Raw genomic sequence first — 14,866 nt, 5'->3', positions numbered from 1 at the left:
AATTGTGGAACGGTTTGATTTTGAAGTGAAATGATAGCCTTTCGGCACAACTTTGTTGTACAGTATCCCCCCGCTTATCCGGAGCTCGCTAGTCCGACGACTCGTTAGTCCGGATCTCGCTAATTCGGAATTTTCCGGATTAAAAAGTATCAACACCCATTTAAACACATTATGCTGTCAGTTTTCAAATTTGTGCTGTGATTTTGTTTTGATTCATTTGTATGGATTTGACAGTCGGATTAACGAGAGAAACCCCGCTAGTCCGGCCATACATTTGTCGGATCAGCGGGGGTATACTGTATGAGAAAGGCAAAAACGTTCAACTCTATCGGATAATTCCTGATGAAAAAACTTTCAATAATGATATGCCGTGCTGTTTAGTCAACGACCTTTGGAAAAAATGAAGAAAAAACGATGTTTTTCAATAACTCCGGAGCGCGATGGCTAAGGCTAAGAAGGGGCCCTTGAGAAACGTATTAGTATTAAAATCTAGATATATTATAGATATAGATAAGATATAGATAAATTGCACAAAGAATTTTGTTAGTCGAATTCTTCGAAATTTTTCAAATATGCTTTCATGGGCAGGAATGGTGGGTTGCATAATGAATACTGTATGTGTAAAAGGAAAAAGAACCACAGATTACATCAGTTGTTGGGAGAACCATTCTCGCTTAACTTTTCAAAAGGACCTAAGTAACATTTTTTTCATGAATTAATTTGAATAGCGCAATCAACAGAACAACATGAAAGCTTTTGATTGCAGTACTCAAATTAATTCATGAAAAAAATGTTACTTAGGTCCTTTTGAAAAGTTAAGCGAGCATTCATTGTTCGAACTGCACAAATCGGACGATGGTGGTAAGCCGAGCAGGTAAGCCCGATCGACGGACACAAGGCAATGAGGTACGCATCATACCTCGTTTCCAGTATATCAATGTCTAAACTTTTGGTTTTGCGGAGAGGTTCGGTAAGAAACATAGTCTTAAAATGCACAATAGTTAGCTCCAACCTCGGTTGCTTTGTTTTGAACAGGGTTCGTATCGCTCACTCAATCTCAGGAGCACAGGATGCTCCCTCACGAAAATTTTCGGGGAGAAATCGCTTTTCGCGAAAGAAAAACAGCCTGGCGAGTGATAACCATTTTTCGCTCACTTCGATTGCCGCCAAATGTTGGTTTGCTCTTTTTCTTTCATATTCGAGTCTTTTCGTGGCATCTTCAATGCAAATGGTAGTCGCTTATGTAATACAAATAATCTAATGCTTTCGTACAGATAGCGTGGTGGTGTGGCTAGAGTAAGCGCATCCCTGCGGCTATTATTGTTACTATTCTGGGTTCGAATCCCGGCGCGGCCATACAATTTTGTAATTGTTCTGTGATAATTCTCGCGAAAAGTGAGTGAGAGGGTAAAAGTGATGAAACGGAAAAGGATTTTCATCTAATAGGCAAGATTTTCGTTTATCATTCAAGGGTAATTGTAGAGAAAGATTGATAGGTGAAAGATGATCCTCAACATAAACAACGAAAAAAGATTCTCCCTTGGCCCGAGAAACGCTTGCTTTGGTCTCATTGAAACAAAAAGTTGAAACCCTGGTTTTGAACGTTTTTAACAGGTTTGCCCATCTAGCTCGCTGCACTTTCCGCCTGTCGTATTGAAGGTCTTCGCCATCTTTGCAGGGTTGCTGTCCGGCATTCTTGCAACAACCCCTGCCCATCGTATTCTTTCAGCTTTTGCTATCTTCTGGATACTGGGTGCGCCGTTAAGTTAGGCGAGCTCGTGGTTCATTTTTCGCCGCTACACACCGCCACTCTTGGCCCTAAGCACGCGTGTTCAATGCGCAAAATACGTTTAATGTTAGTGATTTAAATGGTTATAACCATTAACAATATTTTCGAAGAGCCGGCTTGATAACTTCTTACGAACTCATTCACTATTGGTGTCAGATGCCGAAAGGTGATTTGGGATATCACTTCATAGGCAACATTGAGGATCATGATTGCTTGATAGTTCTAACCCCTTCCTTCTACTCCTAGAGAAACTGTTCTTAATCCTAGATTCAGACTATCAGTCTCTGCAAATAAGTGGATAGCTTTCATCTTGATGAGTTCAGTTCCGATATTATCCTTACCAGCTGCTTTATTGTGCTTTAGGTGTGGGCTGGTAGGTTTTCATCGTCCACTTATCTGATGTAGTCGTCTCTTCCGCTGCATTGACCCTCACTGCTTGTGCTCTCAGCACCATTTAAGTTTTCCTGGAAGTGTTGCTTCCACCTTTCATACGCCAAGATGCTCTCATACTTATTCCTCCTCTCATACTTATACCTCTAAACTTTCACACCATTGATTCCTTCCTCCAACACATCCGCGAGCATCCGTGTGCTCCCGATGAAGTTGAGAGATTTGCAGTTCCACGAATCGAACATTCAATCCCCAATCCCACGGACATCCGTAGTTTTCGAATATGCGCCATATTAACCGCCTCATTGTATCAGCGCCCCCTTAAAAATAGGCGACTAAGTAGCTCTTATTTTACGACGACAGGGCTGTATATCATCACTTGTCATAAGACGAGTTTTTACCTTCCCATTTAATTTAATCAAGTGGTGGAATTAAATGGGAAGGTACAAACTTGTCTTATGACAAGTGAAGACATTCCACTAAAAAGCTCAAAATATTTTTTTTACCAATAAAAAAAAATATTATTTATTGTGGTGTTTCTAAAAGACACATAATTATTGCTCCAATATTGAGAATGATGAGTTCAAAAAAAGGAATAAATAATACAAAAACGGTGAATATTCCGAGAATATTCCCGACTGAAAATTGGCTTTGGCGAACCCCTCTAACCGACTACGATGAATCTATTCCACCTGGTCAAAAGAAATTCAGTCGAATGATGTTTCGTCATTAGACATGACGTCGAATAGATTAAGTCCTCTGACCATTTGGTCGGAATTAAATTTTCGGCCAGTTACTAACGAATTATGGTTGGAAGATAATTTTATTCTGAACTAATTATTGTATAAAGATTGAGTTAAAGAAAAAGTTTCAATGAAAAGAATATGAAAACCAATATCCATACGACCAAATGTCCCTTCAACTAAGCGTCTTTTCGACGATATGTCATTTGACCAAATGTATTGGCAAAATAACATTGATATCATTCGTTTTTGAGCTTGTGTGAGCCATTCGACCAAAATTTTCATTCGGCTAAATGTCACTTCGACCAAATATACTTTCGACTAAATGTCATTCGACAAAACGCCACTCGACGAAATGTCATTTGACGAACTGTCCCAAAGCATAATATAACCCGCCAACCCGTCACGTTCTCCGGTTAAATGGGCGGCTTAAGCGCCACTCCGTGAAGGAGACCACCCACCAGTTTAAGGTTTGCCCGGCCTGAGACCCCTACCAGAGGATAGGGTCAATGTTTCCCGAAATCGGGGAGGGAAGTGACTAGTTGTCTCAAAACCGTCGTACTTAGCGTGAGCGTATCGACGCCGCAAGACTCTAAATCACGTACGTGCAACTACCAGAACCGCTCCGAAGACAATTAACCGTTCACAATAAGTTTTCATCACTGGCCCAGCTCTCCACAATCAAACGAATAAATCACGCTTTAGAATGAAAAGTTATCACGACTACAAATGGAAATTGATGATTCGTCCGCGAAAAGACATGGGAACCCCTCTCAGATGACTAACTGTTTGTCTACATTTACGGGAATCTACTTCATCAAGTTCGAGACGAATAGCAGTATGCTGTACGCTATAATTTCTACATTCACATACATCAAGTATAACACGAAGCTTTAATACAGTCAAACAAAGAGCTTTATTACATCTCGTTTATTCCTTTGCCTAGGCCTTTCTTCTTCCCCTTTTTAACATCTAGCTACACTATCGCATACTATCTAATCCCCATCAACCTACAGTGTATCGTGCGTGTTGTTTGTGCGTTACCCGTTCATTCACTCGCTGATCATATACAAATCATTTAACGGAGGCAATTATGTACTTGAAATTTATTGCCTCATGCGCATGGACGTTCACAGTACAAAATGCATGCAAATACTCACTACCTAGGTTTTATGTGGATGGTTGGATGGTGATGAGTCGGCGGCTGAGCACACAGAGCTGCTTACGCACTACTCCGGCCCGATGTCGACGGCTTTACGTGTCGATCGTTGATGACTCTCTCACCTGGCGCGTGGTCTTACGCTTGAACGCGGCACATGCGTCCGTTCGTCGAACAGTAGTTCTCGCTGCTACTGTCGGTTGGACGCTGATGGGTTGGATGAGCCTGCCTGTCTAGGGCGCGTAAAAGGAACGTGACGCGGCCCTCTTCCGGCCACGTGTGCGCCGGGATTACCTCGACGCCGACGAGTGGGGTCAAAAGCGGTCTCTAATGGGATGGTGGTGTAACGGCAAATGGCTTCGCTGCCTCGCACCTAATTAAAAGAAACGCACACGCACTTTTGGTTGGGGACCTAACTAGGTTGCAGTTATATCGCACTTTTACCTTTTCTAAACTAGTAACACGCACTGCCGCAACTTAGATCGAACAAATTACTGATTGACGATCAACTAGGGGAACAAAGGGAAAAGTTAACACATCATACAAAAAGCTACCATGTCACAAACTAACATTTTAAATTACACCACGACGCGAAACAAATACGGACCAATTTTGCCTCTTCCACTGATCGAATCGAAGTGATCGATTAGAGTTGGAAATTGCCTCAGATTAACTGCGAATCTGTAAAATAATCCCCGGTTGCCGTGATATTACCCGAAGATAATATCACGAACGCTAATTCTCGCAATTGGACATAAACGATTTAGCGGGCATCGCGACATCTCTTTCTGACGGCTTTCAAACATCCAGTCAAATCCTCTCCGATCTTGGAAGTAGAGTCCAAAGTCGAATAAGGAAGGTCAATGTATTTTGAATTGCGCATTTGCGGGTCGTTGTCCCTCTATTCAAGCTAATTTGCATAACGAAATGACGCGCGGTTGGCTTGGGTCTCATGTTTAGCGTGTGTAACTGGTAATGGGAACTCACTTGATTAGCTTGTATGCCAGATGCAACCATTTCGAAGGCGTGAGGTGTGCGATTGTGTGGAGACTAACTTTAGGGATCTTATTAAGCAAAACGAACATTCATGCAATAGTTTCTAACTTATGAAATTCTATTATAGATTTTCCATGGGATTCAATTAAATAAGAAAACGTACTTGTTACAATAAAAACCCAGATCAATCCACCTAGCGTTGGTGGTGCCTTTCTCGCGCATTAAAAAAAATAATAAACACATAAGAGAGGTCAAAATAGCACTTTAGGGAGATAGATTTTACTTTTTACATCAATTCATATGTATTTGCGGTCATTTGAATGCATTGCTACAATCTTTGAAAAAAAATTTTTTTTTCGTTTTTGAAATTTTTTTTCCCAAGGGGGGACCCTTGGCAGAAAAACAATGTTTTTCAATAACTTTGGAACGCAATGACCGATCGGGCCAATTTTCAAAAGGAAACAACTAGACCGCAATTCGCGTCGACTGCAACTTGTTGCGAGAAAATCGAATAATGCTAAGTACCAAAAAGTGTCTCACATTTTTTAACACACACACACACACACATACATACACACATACAGACATCACCTCAATTTGTCGAACTGAGTCGATTGGTATATAACACTATGGGTCTCCGAGCCTTCTATCAAAAGTTCGGTTTTGGAGTGATCCTATAGCCTTTACGTATACTTTGTATACGAGAAAGGCAAAAACAGGCAACTTTTCTAGCTGTGCGGCGAACAATCATTGTCCTATTCTGTTGCAGTTTGGGACAATCGCTTGTTGCGAGTTCAGTTTGTCTTGACATTTATGTCAATGGCAATTGTTCAGGTTTACATTTACAAAAAAAAATCCGAAAATGTTTGCATGAACTCGTGGCACGTACACATATATTCGACTTGCAGTGGTCTTAATGATGTACCAAATGCATTCTAATTTGGCAGTGCATTCAAATATGCAACGATCACAGCTATCAAACAAGGCTTCGGTGAGGGTACTAATTGCCAGTAAGTGATATGGTTAAGCCGCTGCTAAGAGAAGATGATCTCAATGATTTGCAATACAATTTATGCGCATTACCAGGCTTTGAACAATGGCTTATGTCATGGCTCATGTCAACAATGGCTCATCGAAATCATGGATCATATAATCCAAATTATGATCAAAATTATAAATCATATTACTGAAATTATGGATCATCATCACGATGAAAATTGCGCATATTTAAAGTTTAATTGATCAAAACATAGTTCTTATGGATCATTTGCAATACGTTCATGGAAAACTAGCAAGAATTTCATTGCTTTTCTCTTTTCATTTTTCTGTTTAAAGGAACATATTTTTCTATCATTTGCTAAATTTTATTATTTATTGATACTCCCGAACTATTTAATAGATTTATGATAGCGTTTTATGGAACATGCAGAAGTTATTTACAAATCGTTTTTCATTTTTTTATAAATCCATTTAACGGTGCAAAATAAGGGCGGCACTTATGTAAACCGGCAAAGATATAAAAAAGTATGAAAAAGATCATCCAATGATAACAATCTAGACAGATATGAAATCACAACAAGAGCTCATTTTTTTCAAACCGCGCTTTGCTAAGGTGCCTATTTTGTGCGCTGAACCAAAATAACACACCGCAACCAGGTCTGGCAAAAGCACGACAGAATTGAAATTCAAACATAACAATAAAAGACGGATAGAAATTGTACCCCCAAGACACAGCGGAATTGATAGTATTCTAGAGCTAACATCAAACCACCGCTATGGTTGGCATCCGCTTCCGCTTATTGAAGCAGAAACGTCACTGAAAAACGTATCCGGCATGTATTTGAAAGGTTGGCTGCAATTTTCCTTTTGCCTTTTCTTCAAAGTATTGCAGAAAATTGAATTGTATTGAGATTTTTTTCCACATTGTTCAAGTTTCACCTCCTTGAAAAGGCAAGACTGGATTTTCATTTGTTCATTTTCTGCCTTAAAAAATAATTCTGGTAGTGACTGCAGTACAAATAGATTGTATACATAACTAGCTTTATGTACCCGGCCTTGCTCGGAATTGCCAGTTTGATTCGCAGACTTTTTTTTCACAATCGGAAAATGAATAAACCAATTGGTCAACAGGATAATTGCGTTTTCTTATCGATACTTCATCATTTGATCAGAAGAAGGCAGATTTCATTTGAAAACATTGACTGATTTTGAAGAAGGGAGCAAACCCATAATCGCCATATTCCGGGCAAACGTTTATTTCTAAAGAAGGAAAAACATCCACCGATGCCTTATTCCGGGCAAACGTCTATTTTTAAAGAAGGGATCACATTCACCATCCAGAAGGAAACACATTAATCATTGCTTGTCACTGGGCAACCATAATTTCGATAAATGGTTAAATTGATCGATAACTAAACAATACAATAATGGGTTCAGAAGTTAGGCTGGAGCATACACACAAACATACAAACATTGAGTTTTATATATCTCGGGTACTTATTCAAAAGGACGTATGTGATTTTGTAAACAAAGATGCATACGTCGATTTGTCAAATATGATGGCACTCCTACGCAAACCAACACAACGAACATGTAGCCGAAACCTCCCCTACCTGTATGTGGCGATGGTTTGCGTGGGAGTGCTATCAGATTGCAGAAATCAACGTTTAAATTTTTGTTTACAAAATCACATACGTCACATACGTTGAATAAGTATCCGAGATATATAGATAGCTAATAGCTATATGTATTCGGCTTTGCTAGGGACTGAAAAGTAAATTATTCAATTAAAATGTCCAATGCTGTAGCACAAAACCCACAGAGGTAGATCTACCGCTCATAGAATTGTTCCTTTGTATCAATCTATTTTTATATATTTGTTTGGCCCTTCTACCTTTTCAATAAACATCTTCCAAAAATAGAGAATAAGTGTACCAAATCTGGTTGTAATTTATCCTGGGAGTTACACTGAATTGCTCCTTTTTTAAATACAACCCCTTCCCCATAACTTCCCTTTTTCCCCAATGACCCTCCCACCTCCTTTGTTATCTTCTCCTTGGGATAGAAAATGTGTACACCAATTTTGGTTGAAATCGGTCCTGGGAGTTAGGTGTTACACTGAATTGCTCTTTTTCTAAATACAACCCTTCCCCCTTACCCTCCCTTTTTCCCAATGATCATACCACCCTTTGTTATTTTCTCCTTAGGATAGAGAATGTGTGTACCAAATTTGGATGAAATCGGTCCAGGGATTCAAAAGATACACTGAATTGCTTGTTTTCTGAACAATACCCTCCCCCCAGCCCCCTCCCCTCTTTCCCAAATTACACTTCCATATGATCGACTACTCTTAGTGAATATGTGTACAAAATTTGGTTGATATGGGTACTGGGGTTGGGAGTTACACTGAATTGCTCGTTTTATAAAGACAACCCTCCCCCATACCCTCCCTTTTTTACAATGACCGCCCCACCCGCTTTGTTATCTTTGTTTAGGTAGAGAATGTTTGTATCAAATTTGGTTGAAATCGGTGCAGGGGTTCAGAATTTACTCTGAATTACCCGTTTTCTGAACCATACCCTCCCTCCAGACCCCTCCCCCCTTTCAAAGATTACACTCTCATATGGTTGTCTCCTTATATTGAATATGTGTACAAAATTTGATTGAAATCGGTCCTAGGAGATGCAAGTTACACATAATTGTTCGTTTTCTAAACAAAACCCCTCCCCCTTTTCTAAATGACCCTCCCACCCCCTTTGTCAACTTCCCCTGAGGATAGAGAACGTGTGTACCAAATTTGGTTGAATTCGGCCAAGTGGTTCAGAAGTAGTTAGCGAACATACATACATAGATTGATTTTTATATATATAGATAAAAGATAAATTCGAGTGCATTATCTTTCTTTGAAGTGCGAAGATGCACCAGATGACAACGAACGCCCCATAATAAACTCTTTGAGGAGTCGCACTTACTGCACACTTTACATATGTATAATGGTGAGTCGCTGATGAAATAGTCATCACAACTATGTTTTAAAACCTCTGCTGCACATTGGATCACGCTTTAAGATGAATCCAGACTTACTCCTCCCAGCAGTTGGAATAGATATGCTAATCGATTACAAATTTCCCCTGTTGCTTGAAAATGATAATTGGAATTTCTCTCCCCCACATGCTCTCAAGATGGCACGGACCATGTGGAGAAAGTTCGATATGAAACGATTTTATTATTACCACCTGTGCTATCTAGCTTCTACGACATTTGATATCGCATTTCCATAGCAAAGTCTGCTGTAACAAAGTTTACAAGTTTGTTCATCCCAATCCATGAGTCTCAAATGTAAAACTTATCGAGGATATTGGATGTTTGAGCTTCGAAAGATGCATAAGTTTTGAACGTAGATATACATATTCAAGTGAAAGTTACACATTCTCTTGAACCAAAACACACAAGAATGCGTTGTTAAAATTCCGAAAAATGAATAACTCGCTATGAGACTGTTGCTTCCGGGCCTAAGAGAGTGGAATCAAACGACGTTCAATAAATCCATCCGCATCCCCGGGGGTAGAGATATATGCAGAGAAATTTTCTCGTTGTTTTTAATGCTTTTATGAGGTCCTGCATGAGTCGTTGGGTTGAAAAATATTGCTTTCGATAGTGAAAATTTCACGTGGTAGGAAAACTGATGACACTGGCAGATTTGCTTCTATTATTTGCAGGCAACTCTTTCAAGATTTCTTGAATTGGTAATTTTCAATTTGAAAAGTTTTCTTCCCTAGTATCATCGATGGATTGATTGTGGTTTCATAGCATAGCATACTTGAAAAGTAAATCGCTGTCTCCAAAAGCGTTATAAAACCATAATTGTTACATAGGATCACTGGGAAAATTTCTGCTTAAGGACATAGTTGGAAGAGTACCACGATGGCCGCCAATATGGCACCGGACCCTCCACGGGCCAACCCCACACCTCCCGCACTCCTCTCCTACCAACATTCGAATGCATCGAACAGCATCGAACAAAAGTTTAATATTCAAATTACTAACCTGCTCACAGCATATTTATTCACTTCCCGTGATAACGAACATGTTTATCCAAAGAGTCTTATGCATTTCGGCTCGAATAATATCATAAATCAGCAGTTTCGTGCCAATTTATTAGCCGTTCGCGATTTGGTAGGCTTATCACTGCACTTCACTTCTTCTCGAAGGGCACTGAAAAAATCAAGTTTTCACTCACTTCTCCGCACATGAGGAGCCCGAAATGTTGATGGAATGCAAATTAAACATCACTTTTCGAAATCAGTCACTTGTTTAAACCGAAAACTTAATATAAACTGCTATTTTTGCCCGAAAAAAACGATTAAAAACTGATCGCGGAGCGAATGTAAACAACGGCACCGGCAGCAGCAAACTAATAATTAGAGTGGCTCAAAAAATAATTTTGCTCCGTCACGCTCAGTCGATTGTGATTTATAATTTGGGTGTCATCCGATGGTTTGGCCTGGTTTGAATAGAGGGTTACCGTGCACAAGTCGTTTCAGGTTTGTATGACAGTTTATATGGTGAGGTTGAATGTAACATTATTCTGATTGTGGTGCTTCGTCATTGGGCCCTGGCGAGGGGGGAGACCATATGACTGGATGAAATATTCAAGGGACGGAATCGAGTGAGCGTGGTGGTGCTGGGTCGTTTTTTGAACCACCCTAGTAATATTCTTTGTTTTTTTTTAATACGACACCAATACTACTACAGTATATGACAGTTTTTATAGTACAAATACTTTCAAAGCTTTGTTTTGGTACTCAACCCACCTTCACCTTAAAAAGCAACGATCGGTTTGATTAGCTTTGATTGGTGATCGTTCCAAAGGTTCAAAATCATACACCTGTTCTATTTATCTCTCATATCTTTAAGTTAGTCACATTATCACGACTTATTCTTAGTGTCAGTAACCGGTGTTGAACTTAATCTAGAATTAAAAAAACACCTAAATAAAGAATTAAAAAAAAAATAGTTTCAGTAAAGTTCTGGGGGACTACTTAACGATCACTATGCTGCGCGACGACAATGTTTCAATGGGAGATGTAATACCAACACAGAAGAAAAAGATGGTTTTGATTTGTGATATCGTTGGGCAAACTAGATATCGAGTAACTAAGCTTTTGCTATAAATGCTATTCACACTCAAACAAAATAAGTAAACATTGTGAATTATTTGATTGAAATTAGGATTCAATCAATAAGGCTGTTACAAATATTTAATAAAAATACTGGAGTTGTAGTACGAATCTATGACAAATAGTCGAAAGACTAAAGGTCGAAAGGATAAAAGGTCGAAAAGACAAAACGTCGAAAGGGATAGAAAGTCGAAAGGACAAAAGGTCGAAAGGGACAAAAGGTGAATTAAGAACATGTTGATGATAAGTTGGGTGCATTCCTAATGAATTTGCTAGAAATATGCAAAAACTTATTGTTAAATTAAATAAAGAAAAATCTCAAAGGCAACTTTCTAAATAATTACAAACTTTGGAAAAAGTTTCCCAGGTTTATCACTAGGGACAAATTTTATCAGGTAAAACGCTAAAGAATGAGCAATTTTCAAGGTTAGAGTAATTACTATGAAACAAAGTTTTTAATCATGGATTGAACTCATAACTGAATGAAAATAATCACTGACTTATCATTAATGTAAACAGTCATGATATGTAGCAGTGACGCGAGTGACGTTTTCCGTAAGTTGTTACGATAATGAACTGATTTGATAATGTTTTAATATATATTATGATGTTTGTAGATCTATAATGTTTTAAGCATATTTTTATTAAAAAGACAGGAACACCGTCTTCGCCCAGAGGTCGTACAGACTGAACATCGGGAATCGAACCCACACTCCCTAGTACATTCGTCTAGACGATGGGCGTCGCTTATCGCACGGCCACGGAGCCCACTGAATTTGCTTAGAAGTTCAGAGAAAATATGATTGCTTTTGCGTTACCCATCAAACTTATGAATATATAGATGGAGAGATAAAAAGATGATTGCTTTTGGTAGTTGAGTAAAACTGGTATTGGGGTAGATCAATTCTGCTCGTTTCTTGCCCATTTCGACCTTCTTTTCCTTTCGATCTTTTGTCCTTTTCGACGGTTTGTCCGTTCGACCTTTTGTTCCTTTCGAGTTTTTGTCCTTTTCGACCATTTGTCCCTTCCACGTTTCGTCTTTCGACCTTTTGTCTCTTCGACTTTTTGTCTTTCGACCTTTTGTCCCTAACCCTCGTAGTACAGTTCTCTCAAAAACCTCGTTTTAACATTTCTAAAACAATCCATTCATGCAACCAAAAATTGAACACTTATTCAACGTGACACAGCGACGAGTGAAAATAAATGCATCCCTATTCTCAATTTACATTGAATGTTTTAACGTTAGCTCAGCAAGGTAAGCGGGTACAACTCGCCAGCGATTCACAGCGCATGAAGGTTGGAATCATGGACACTGGGACTGGAGAACACAAACTACCGTCGGGACAGGAATAAATTGCTATATTCCGGTATTCGAGGGAACAACGCTCCCTGGCGCCAATGAGTTGATTTTCTGCTTAGCGCCAAGGCACGGGCGGCGCTCATCAAGTGGGAACCAATTAATGGGAGAATAATCATTGCCAGATTCAGAACACGAGTAAGAAACCTCAAGATCAGAGTGTATGTAATTAAGAGTGATGACATGTACCGCATTTGACAGGTCTCCTGCCCGTTTGGAACGCGATTTTGTATGGGAATGACAGATGAATTTTGTTCCAATTCTGACAGTGTCGCCACTCTTAATTACATACACTCTGCTCACGATAACCCAATGTTATGCGCCGACCGATGTTGCCGAATTACAGGACAAGGAGAATTACTACAATGAACTAAATGCCGTTGTGCGAATAAAGTTCCGAAGGGTAATATCAAGATCTACATGGGCGACTTCAATGCGAAAATCGGCTACCATAACGTATGATGACGGACTATGAACGTATCATGGCCCATGGGACGTCATGGTCTTGGAGAAATTAGTAACGGTGAGCTGTTTAGAGCAGAGTAGAAAAGTAGTGGACGGCCATCAAGAATGTCTTTATTGGAACAAGCGAGAACAACCTAGGTGAGCTGCGCACTCGGCAAAGGAGGTGGATTACAGATGCAGCCTGCGGGAAAATTGAGGAACGTTGAGAAGCAAAGGCCGCGATAAAGCAGGCAAGAATCAGAGCAGCCAAGTTCGAGTCCCGTCAACGGTATTCGGCTCTATAGAAAAAGTTAAATGCTGCTGTAGACGGGACAAGAGAGCGTAAGTGGACTCCCTGGCCAAAAGGTAGGAAGGTGCAACAGCTGGCGATATTCCATTCCTGTAGCATATCTCACGACGCCTGAGTGGAGCGATGATTAATTCGAGGATGCCGGTGAAGGACGCATCAGGTCAGTTACTCACCGACTCAAATGATCAGCTGAAACGTTGGTTCGAGCACTTCGACGACTTCTTCAAGTTTCGACGTCCGACCAACCATCAACATCTCGACATGAGCCGCCATAGGTGCGACGCATTACCCCCATCAACTCCGAAGCACCATCATTGCAGGCGAATGAAGCAGCCATTCGTAGCATGAAATCCAACAAGGCTCTCGGGGTCGATCCCATTTCAGCAAAGATGCTCAAAGCAAACCCCATGCTTTCAGCGCAAATGTTGCATTAACTATTCTACAATACCGCGTTTTTTTTTTCAGCCGACTGGATGCGGATGCTGATGTCTTAGACTGCAGCAGTCCGTCCGGAAGATCATGTGTGGACCATGTTGTCACGCTCCGTATCATCCTGGAGCAGGTTACAGAATTCCAAGAGTCTCTCTATCTGATATTTATTGACTACGAAAAAGTTTACAATCGATTGAAAATCTGTGGAGCGCCCTTAGACGCCAGGGAGCTCCGGACAAAATCGTCGGCCTCATCGAAACGCAGTACGAAGCTCTACGTACAGAGTCCTGCCTGCATAACGGAACTTTATCTGACCTGGAATGAGACAAGGATGTACCGTGCAAACTCAAACTTCGGACGCTTAAGCACTTTCTGATACACAATCATCCTATTTACTCACATTTCAAATCAAAACGATCAAATTACCATTGCAATCACTAAGTATAGTATTCATCTTTGAACTTTGTATTTAATATTTGCAAGATATTGCGAAGAATGTTTGCAATTTATGAAAATGCCCGGCTTGTATTCGATTCAAACCTCGGCCACCGGCGGGGTTGGATTCATATTTCGGACACAAGGATTCAAACTTCGGACACCTGATTACTCAGTGCCGAGATAAATAATTGAAATCAATTCTCACTGACAGCTCAGACTGTCTTTTGATCATTTTATCGCATTGTTTTAACATGTCTTATTATAGTGTTACTATACTAAAACAAGCTAAAACTATTAGTCCTTCCGATCCAACTTGATGAAACATTTCGATGAAATATTTCAGAAAATTTCCCATACGAATTGAAGCGTCCGAAGTTTGAGTGTGTCCGAAATTTGATTATCCACGGTATTCTATATTCGCTACTGTTCCTCATCGTAATCGACCACATGGAGAACATGGCGGGTACGATTGACCGTGTACCAAACCGTGGGCTGATCTGGCAAAGCAGCCTATTACTATAGAGCAGCGGTTCTCAACCTTTTTCTAAAGAGCTGCATTAATTCAGGTACCCCCTCTTCAAAGTAGGCTTCCAAGCCTTTTGATAAAAATAATTCCGAGCCCTTTGGAA

The 14,866-nt window shown here is 40.0% G+C and overlaps 1 long non-coding RNA gene across 1 annotated transcript; it reads right to left on the bottom strand.

Moving 5' to 3' along the window:
• Positions 1 to 4,326: 4,326 nt before the first annotated feature.
• Positions 4,327 to 4,738, bottom strand: LOC134225890 (uncharacterized). The gene is made up of 3 exons (XR_009983345.1): positions 4,652 to 4,738; positions 4,526 to 4,590; positions 4,327 to 4,454 (listed from the first exon to the last, which is right to left on the bottom strand). It is a non-coding gene; the product is annotated as an uncharacterized LOC134225890 (long non-coding RNA).
• Between the last annotated feature and the right edge of the window lie 10,128 nt (positions 4,739 to 14,866).

Source organism: Armigeres subalbatus, chromosome 3 (genome assembly GCF_024139115.2).
Source record: "Armigeres subalbatus isolate Guangzhou_Male chromosome 3, GZ_Asu_2, whole genome shotgun sequence".
Classification (NCBI taxonomy): Eukaryota; Metazoa; Arthropoda; class Insecta; order Diptera; family Culicidae; genus Armigeres; species Armigeres subalbatus.
The sequence above is the reverse complement of the archived record's forward strand: the minus strand, read 5'-3'. Positions and strand labels throughout refer to the sequence as shown.